The sequence below is a fragment of the Tyto alba genome, unplaced genomic scaffold, assembly GCF_018691265.1.
Source record: "Tyto alba isolate M040663 unplaced genomic scaffold, T.alba_DEE_v4.0 Super-Scaffold_3, whole genome shotgun sequence".
NCBI lineage: Eukaryota > Metazoa > Chordata > Aves > Strigiformes > Tytonidae > Tyto > Tyto alba.
Window position 1 is genome coordinate 7,768,519 of NW_024881304.1, and position 8,549 is coordinate 7,777,067.

At 45.3% G+C, this 8,549-nt stretch overlaps 1 non-coding gene across 1 annotated transcript; it reads left to right on the forward strand.

The window, feature by feature from the left end:
• The first annotated feature begins 545 nt into the window (after positions 1 to 545).
• TRNAL-UAA lies at positions 546 to 628 on the forward strand. The gene has a single exon. It is a non-coding gene; the product is annotated as a tRNA-Leu (tRNA).
• Positions 629 to 8,549: the final 7,921 nt, after the last annotated feature.

Genomic DNA, 8,549 nt, shown 5'->3' on the forward strand with positions numbered 1-8,549 from the left:
GAGAGGGTTTTGTGTTTTGTTTTGTTTTCTTTTTTTTTTCCCCAGATGGCAGAAAAAAAAGCTGTACCTTACCTAAAGGAAAAAGAAAGACACTCCGGCCCCACTGTCTTTCCCAGATAAATGCCCTAGTAGAGACCCAGATGTGGACTGGAGGGGATGAGAAGGGGGACCTGAGGTGCAAGGACAGTGCTTTAACCATGTGTTGAGTCTGGCTGCGTGCTGTCAGACTGCCAGAGCTGCTCCCTTCCCCCTGAGCACCCCGCAGGGTCAGGCTGAGACCCTCCAGTGATGGCTCTCCTGCACCAGGCTCCCTTGGCAGCGTTATCACCAGTGACTGTGTTCCTTGCACGAGGATCTAGTGTGGCACATAGGGGCATGGCCCAGGAGACCTGATGCCTCCCAATGAGACGTTCCACCCATTTGCTGGGGACATTAAAGAAAGCAGCGAGTAGGGAAAGGTGTCACTGGGCTTGAGAAGTGCCTTGAGTGGGGGACGTTGGGGGCTTGGTGAGGTGTGTGCCCTCCAAGGGAGGAGCTGGCAGTCCACCAGGATGGCCGAGTGGTGAAGGCGTTGGACTTAAGATCCAATGGGCACATGCCCTCGTGGGTTCGAACCCCACTTCTGGTAGGAGCTTCCTTTTCCTTTTGGTCCCAAGATCCCACCCCAGCTGTTGTAGACTCAGCTCAGAGCGGGGATGGGAGCTCTGGGTCCTGTGCCCAGGGAGCTGAGGCCATTCAGTGCCCCAGCACGAGGACCCTGGTGGGACCAAGCCACCCTACCATCCGGGCTGGATGTGTAGAGAGACATGAGGCAGTCCCTCTGGCTCACAGGTTACGGATCTCATCCTTCGTGCAGGGAGTGCTGAGAGTGCTTGAATCCCACGTTCTCCCAAAATAGCAACTTGTTTTTCCCATGGCAGAAATAGAAAAAACTGACTACCCTGAAAGGGGAAAAAAAAAACAAACCAGTTGTTGAGCTCTAAACAGCTCGAGCAAGCCACAAATGGAAACCCGTGCAAACAAGTGGGTTCAGGGAGATGGGTTTGGGGTTTGTGGACACTGCTCTACTACCAGCTCTGCTCCATGATCCCAGACCCATTGCTTGGCTCACCCAAAGCAACATTTGCCATTCTCCAGGAGAACTTGGCAGTGACACAACCCCCTGGAAGAACTCAGAATGGCAGGAAGGGGTTCCTGATGTTGCTGATTAAATTTGGGAGATGCTTGAGAAACTGAACTGCTTCTCTGTTTCACAGCATCACTATACCATAGCCTGCCTTGGGTCGGTGCTTACAAATGCTCATGAGATTTTTGCTCCCTTCATCATGTGCATGGATGAGCACCAGATATTTCCCCCAGAAAAGGGTTAGTCTGATGGACCTGTGGAGTCACTGTCAGGTTTTCATTTGGCTGCTTTGCTCCAGCCTGAGGCCAGTTGGAAATGTCCTACTGCTGGGACATGATTTGAAGTGATGGTGTTAATTTGGTTAATTATGATTCCTGGGTAGCATGCGCTTCTTGCAAATCAGCTTACCATTGTAGTATCACTGGAAGGAGTTATTTGCTGGTGCATGGGGTTATGTATGAATTTATGATTATGATGTAGGACCATTATTTTCATGTTTATAGTAGATGATACAGCTCAATTAAAAGTTGTGTGTTAAGATCTTTGGTGCTCTCTGATATAGGGGAATCAGATGGTGGCCTACAGGGCCTGTACAAGTGAACATGTAACGAATGGGGCAGGACCCAGAGGAGAGGACATGGGAGGAATTACTCTGCTCCTCTCCCATTTGATTAGTGCTGGGAGTGAAATTTTGTGCATATCTGCTAGAGCTGGATTGTTGCAACTAACCTCAGTCATTAAGTGATGCAAAGAATGACAAATACATCTTTGAGAGTATCCCAGGGGGTCTAAGCAGCACTGCAGGTCAAGTCTTTAGCCTCTAATGGCTTGGAGTCAGACTTCTGTCTAGTTTATATGTCAAAGGCATTTGGTGGCCTCCACTGAGTTCAAAGATGAAATCTCCTCATTTGAGCTTCTCTGTTGATCCATATTCTCAGAAAGCTTGTCTTTTTTCCACCCCAGGGGTATGGACTCTGGTCTGTTCGTGATCCCTTGAGGATGTTTATCAACTTTGAAGAACTACTGGGCAGATAGAGCACCATCTGAGAGCACCAGAAGCTGAATTAACAGCCTTTGTATCTCACAGCCTGCCAGAGTCATATGGATGGCCGGGGCCAAATGTTAATTTGACTCAGGACTGAGATCAGATGGCAGACCCATGTAAGAACATGGACCTGGAGGTTTGGGGACTGAAATAGCAATGAGTCCAGTGACCAGGGTAGGTGTGGGCTGTGGAGGACTGATAAATAAACTGTCTTCTACCAGACCACAGCTTTCCTCCTCACTCCATATCCTCCAAGTGCTTGACAGAGCTAAAAAGAGAACCTTATCCAATAGTCATTTCCATGTATCATATTTATTAAGATAGTTACTGAAGGTTAACTATCAATAGTTTATTACAAATATATTTATTATAGATTAACTATGCAGTATGCACATCTGTTATGTTGTGGTTAAAAGTAAAACTCAGTGAAAGGTTTTTAATAATGAATTTGTGTTGAAGTAGTGTACAATAAGTATCTTTAGTAATCTTACTCTCAATTTCATAAGACAGTTTTATGTTTAATAAATACCTAGAGATTATTAAAAACATATTTATCAAAGATTAACAGTGATGGAATAGATACAAATCTAAGCTGTTAAACTCAATGCGCATACTTATAATAATCAATTCCTATATTAAAACGCAATAACTGCCTTGTTTAATCTAAATGAAATGGGTTTTGGGGATCTTTGTAAACACCATCTTTTTCTGTGTGCTCCTGCTTGCAGATCTCAGATTAGATCCTGGGACATTTGTACTTAAAATAAATCAAGAACTTAGGTAAAAACAAAGCAGGCCTAGAATAATGCAGGCTGTTTCAGGAACAGGGAACCAGAGCTTCAAAAGATGTAGGTCAAAGCCAGTCCACGGGCACCAATGCAGCTAGTCTTTCTTGCCCCAGCTCTGTATCCTCAAGAAATCCCCACATCCAGTCTAACCTACAATTATACCACCACCTCTAGTCACACCACTTCCAGGATTGGGAGTCTGGAGCAACAACTCTCAACTTCTTTACAATCACAGATGCACCCACACTGTTTTGGATACAGAAACCTAACGCCTGTCTTATATCTTGTTATTATCTAGCACTTTGAGGCAGAGTGCTAAAATGAGCTAACTATTTAGGAGATAAACAAAATGTTATTGTTTTACTCTTGTAATGCTACTGCTATAATTGCCAGCTGGTGGGTAACAAGAGGTGGTGCCTGTGCCTGTGCCTGTGCCTGTGCCTGTGCCTGTGCCTGTGCCTGCCTGCAGGTGCTGGGAGCTGTGCCCCAGACACTCACTTTTTTTGTGAAAAGTGTCACAGGATGTCTGGGTGCCTCATGGAGCATTGGTGGCCTCTGGTCTGCAGGAGGACTCAGACTCCTAAGCTCTCCTGACAGCAGGCTGGAAACCTCACAAGGCATTCCCCAGCTGGCCTGGCTCCAGTGCCTCGTCCCAGCATTTGGGGACGGTTTTATCCCATGTTTGGGCTTGCACTTTTTCATCAGTGGAGCTCAGTGCCAAATCTAGATGAGGATATAAATCAGTCACCCAATTCAGGGGAGATCGCACACTCTATGTATAAAATATGGACTGTGCCATGACACAAGGGGGCTGTGTGGGTTGTTGACCCTGTAATGTATTGAAGGGTATTTGCCTCTTGTGATGGCAGGATCTCAAAAAGAAGTCTGAGAGGGACAGTCATCCCCTACACTGCTGCTCAGCAGTATCTCAAATATATGGTGATTTTCCATCTCCCAATTGGCTGTTGATTTCCTTCCTTTATGTGTTTGAAAACCAGGCTCAGGCACTGCCTTAAGGGATGCTGCTTCTGCATTTCAGATGATATTGAACAGTTCTGTAGGATCAGATGTGTGCATGGGGCTGCCAAGGAAACCCTTCAAAGGCAGGGCAGAGTCAGGGCATGATGAAGGCAGCTGGGCAGCCTTTCAGAGATGGAGGGACCTGTTGGAGACATGATAGCTGAGAAGTAGTGGGGAGGTTCTGGCCTGTATCAGCCACCTGGTATATGGAGATATATATGTGTGTGTGTATATGTATATAAAAATATATCTCCTGGATATGAGTCCCATCTGTGCTCATGGCACCAGTATATGGTGCAAATGTCTGGCTCTGAGGAATGTGTTTGACTCAAAAGATAGCCCATACAACCAAGGAAGATCTTTCTGTGCTTAACTGGGGAAGGGCAATGCTGCCTCCATTGGATATTGTTGGGATCCGTTGTCATATTTTGGCAAGATTTGGTCTGAATGTTGCCTCCAGCAGCCATCTGTTGCCAGGAGCCCCTGCCTTCACTTTTATCGCACGTGGTGAAATGTGACCTGAACATCTTAGAGGTTTTGTGTGTCTCCCATGTAATCACACACTCCTCTGTGGACATTAGAGAAGTTGTGTCTGTTTACACCCTGAGTGAGTTTGTCTCCTGTGTGTGTTCCTCAGCTGAACCTGCCCTGTGGAGGATGCTTAGCTGGTAGGGGGGGAGTTTTCCATCTTAGCAGAGGGCTGCAATTACAGAGGTGACCAGAGAAAAAAGACAAGCGGGCACGCGCCACTGCCTTTAATAGAAAGCAATGATTCTTCTGGGCTCCAGAGTAATACAGGAGATCTGCTTTTTATAAATTAACAGCCTACAAGTAGCAATCTCAAGCAATTAAGCTCTGGAATGAAGGCGAGCACCATGAAATGTATTCTGGAGCAGACAGGGGGTTGGCAAAGACAATCCCTGAGCAGTGGAGAAGGCAAAAATATACTAAAAATGCTCCAAAGAGAGTGGGAGAGCTCTGTTCCCACTCTCATTTCGATTGAGCATGCATGTGGACTTCTCATCTTGCTCTGTGTCATCCCTCCTTTCTCTACTGGCTCCTGGGGACCTGATTTGGAGCCTTCCTGAGCTCATCCAAGTCTCCATCCTCACCATCACTCTTGTGCCTGTTCTCACCCATGTTGGTAAGTAAGGAAATCCCCACAGTGAGGAAGGGATGGCGGGTGGGAGACATGTGAAGTAGCTGGGAGCTTGAGGACAGCTAGGAGCTGAGGAGGGGAACAGATAAATAAAAAATAAAACTGCTAAGCTCCCTGTCTTACATTAATAGCCTGTATGGAATCCTCTTTGCCATAGAATTCAATTTATTTCCATTTAAAGGCTGTTCTTCTCAATCAATGCAGCTAATAAATAGCTGCTGATGGCCATGACCCCCAGGCTGAGGGAAGAATTTATCTTCTAAGCCAATTAAAGGAATTGAACAATTCCTTTTAATAACACTATGGGATTTTAATACAAGAAAAAAAAAAAAAAAAAAACCAAAACAAAAAATGAAACAACGGGAAAGGGAAAGAAATCCTTCCACCAAGCCTTGCAGAGAAGGGTCAGGCAGGCTCTGCCAGGGTCAGGATTAGATGTTTTAACTTGTCTTGTGAAGCTGGTAGGGGAAATATAGCATTCCCTGTGAAAGCACAGGAATGCTTTGCTTTTCTCATGTCTTAAAAAAAAAATCCAGAAAAGAAAGAACATAATGGCAAATTATGTTCTCTTGTTTCCAGAGCTGTAAAGGGTTTGGGGGGATTAGCAAGCCCCTCTGGAGTGGTGGGAGAGGTGGACGGGCCAGGCCAGTTGTGATGCCTCTTGCACTGCTCCAATGGGTAGGAAGCCCCTTCAGGAGTGGGGATTTATCTGGGTGCCCTCTGGGCACGAGGGCAGTGGAATCCAAGGCAGCAGTGCCTTTCACCTCAGGAACTTCCACACTCACAGGGGTAAGGCAGGTATGCCCTCTCCATGGATTTTTTCCCGAGACTCCCATTGCTTTTTTTTTTTTTTTTTTAGTGGCAAAAATCCTTGCTGATCCACTTGAGCCCTTATGGAGTGATGGGAAGCATCCTATGAGACCTGTGGGCTCCCACAGCTGGTATTGGAGCCAGTGCTCAGTCAAGAGAGCATTCATGCCTTGGAAGACAGACAGGTGCAAAGGAGGTGGCAAGGAAAGCAGAATGGATACCTATTGAGTTTTCACAAAGCTACATAACCCCAAATGGCAGTGGGTCTTCTCCACTCCATCACTCTCCTGTCAATGAAATCTCATGACTCCTGTTGGCATCGGATGAGAGCATCTGTCAAACACATGAGCCTCCTTCGAACACTCCTGTGCTGTAGGGAAGTCTCTTATCTCCATTTTACAGATGGCAAGCAGAGGCACAGAGAGGTTAATTGACTTGCCCAAAGTCAGTGCAGGAGGTCTGTAAGTGATGCCAGATCCCTTGAATTCCTGTCTTCTGGCTTAATCATAAGACCATCCATCTTCATCCCCTTCCCGCTCAGGATTCCCCAGCAACCGTGATAGCTCAGGTACTCGTGTTGGCAAACTGCAGGTGGAGACAATGCTGGGAAATGAGCATTTCCAACAATGGTTTTTCAACTCCATTTCCCAACAGGACATCAATTTTGACCTTGAAATTTTGGGGTTTTTTTTAAACTCTTCTTTAGTGTCCTTTAGGAGCAGTAAGATAAAAGTACTTGAGCATGAGGAAGATCATTCACTTTTTGGGGAGGCATTTTAAAGATGTTAAGACAAAAGGATGTTTCATCACTGCTTTGATAGAGAAAGGACATCTTTCATGAGTTTCAATGCACTGCGCCCATCAAACTGATAAGCAGATTGAACCCACAGGTAGAAAACAAAGAGTGACCTTTATTTTCAAGTGATCACCTGGTAATAGATCCACCCCCACCCCAAAGGGCTCTGGAGATCTGTCCTTGACAGCCATTCCCCTATCTGTGTGAGCAAGTCTGTGCATGCAGAGCCATTGAGAAATGTGGCAAGGTGTAAACATTTCCATCACAATGTCTTTTGTTTCAGAGGTGTGAATGGAAGAAGCCAAGAGTCCTGAGTGAGCTGCTGATGAACGCAGAGCACACTTTTTACATTCCCTCTGAGACTGGGAAGGAAATCGAAACTGTAAGTCCGCCTCTCTCAATTTGCAGGCTTTCTGCAACATCTCTGTTCTTTCTTCTTGCTCTCTCGTTTTCATTTTTTATTAATTATCCAGTGACAATTTTCCCAGAGGACTCTATTTTCCATTAATTATTAGGAGAACTACAGGGGGAACATTGAGCTGTTGGAGAGCTCACTTTGAGAACATCAGGTGGGAGCGTTTCCTAATGCCTACATGTGTATCTTTTTGACATTCTCCTTGCGCAGGAGGCTAAATGATCTGCCCGGGATGCAGAAGAACTTTTTTTTTTTTTTTTTTTTTTATTGCAGCATAGCACGTTGAGCAAGGAAACTTTATTTAAGTGCTGGTTTGTTGGCCCTGGAGACTAACATACTGCTCAGCCAGAATCGATCAGCATGCTCTGTGTATGATTTATTATCATGTCCTGTGCGTAAGAGAATTCACAGATAGAAACCAGTGTCAACATAGGACCATGCTGCACTTGCATCACTGTTTTCTGCTGCTGAAGATGTAGATACGGCAAGAGAAGGAATAATGTTGGCCTGAAATCTCAGGTCCCAGATGTTGACTGTCCCCAAAGCAGATGAATAAAGAAGCCATGGATTTTATAGTTATACCTTCTACAGTCCCCACAGTACACTGAGACACATGGAAACGTCTTGAAAGAAGCAGTCAGGAGGCTCAGTGTTAATACTGAAAGATCCTTGGTATGGCATGTCTGTTTGAGCATCGTTGGCATTCAACTTCTGTTTGAAAGAATATAAGTTGATATTTTTATGATGTTGATCTGTGAACCTGCTTCTGCAGGTTACTATAGGTTACTGAATACTACTATTTCTAGGATATTTGAAATTCAAGTACTTCTGTGTAATTAGAAGGATGTTCTCCATACATGAACCAGTTTTTAGAACAAGCCAAGAAGAGTCAGGATTTCCTCCAGAAAATTCTGACCAGGCTTGTGGGGTCCTACATGTGCTTTATGCTTTAAGATTTTAGTGAATATAGCTTCGAAGCTGTGCAAGTACAGGGAGCAGAACTCAGCATCACTTGCTCCTTTCAGAAGCTGAATGAAAAACAGTGCAAATACAGTGGGTTTCTGGGCTTTAATTTAAGGAGTTTAAGTTGCATTAATGGTTGGTACCTGCCTTCCCATGCTAACTCAGACCTCCAGCCCGCACTTGACTTTCTGCACAGGACGTCCCTGCTCAAACCTGTTACAAGCACATCCATAATGACTCCTCCTGAAGGGCTCAGTTCAGGTGTTGCACGGCGGTAGCACTTTATTACACGTCAACTCCCATGCTGTTTTACAACATCGTTTCTATGGTTACCTACCACCCTCTGTAACCCACGGAGCCCGTAAAGAGGCAGGATTGCATTTCACAGCGGCAAGACCTGTCGTGTACAGTGATGGGCTTAATACCT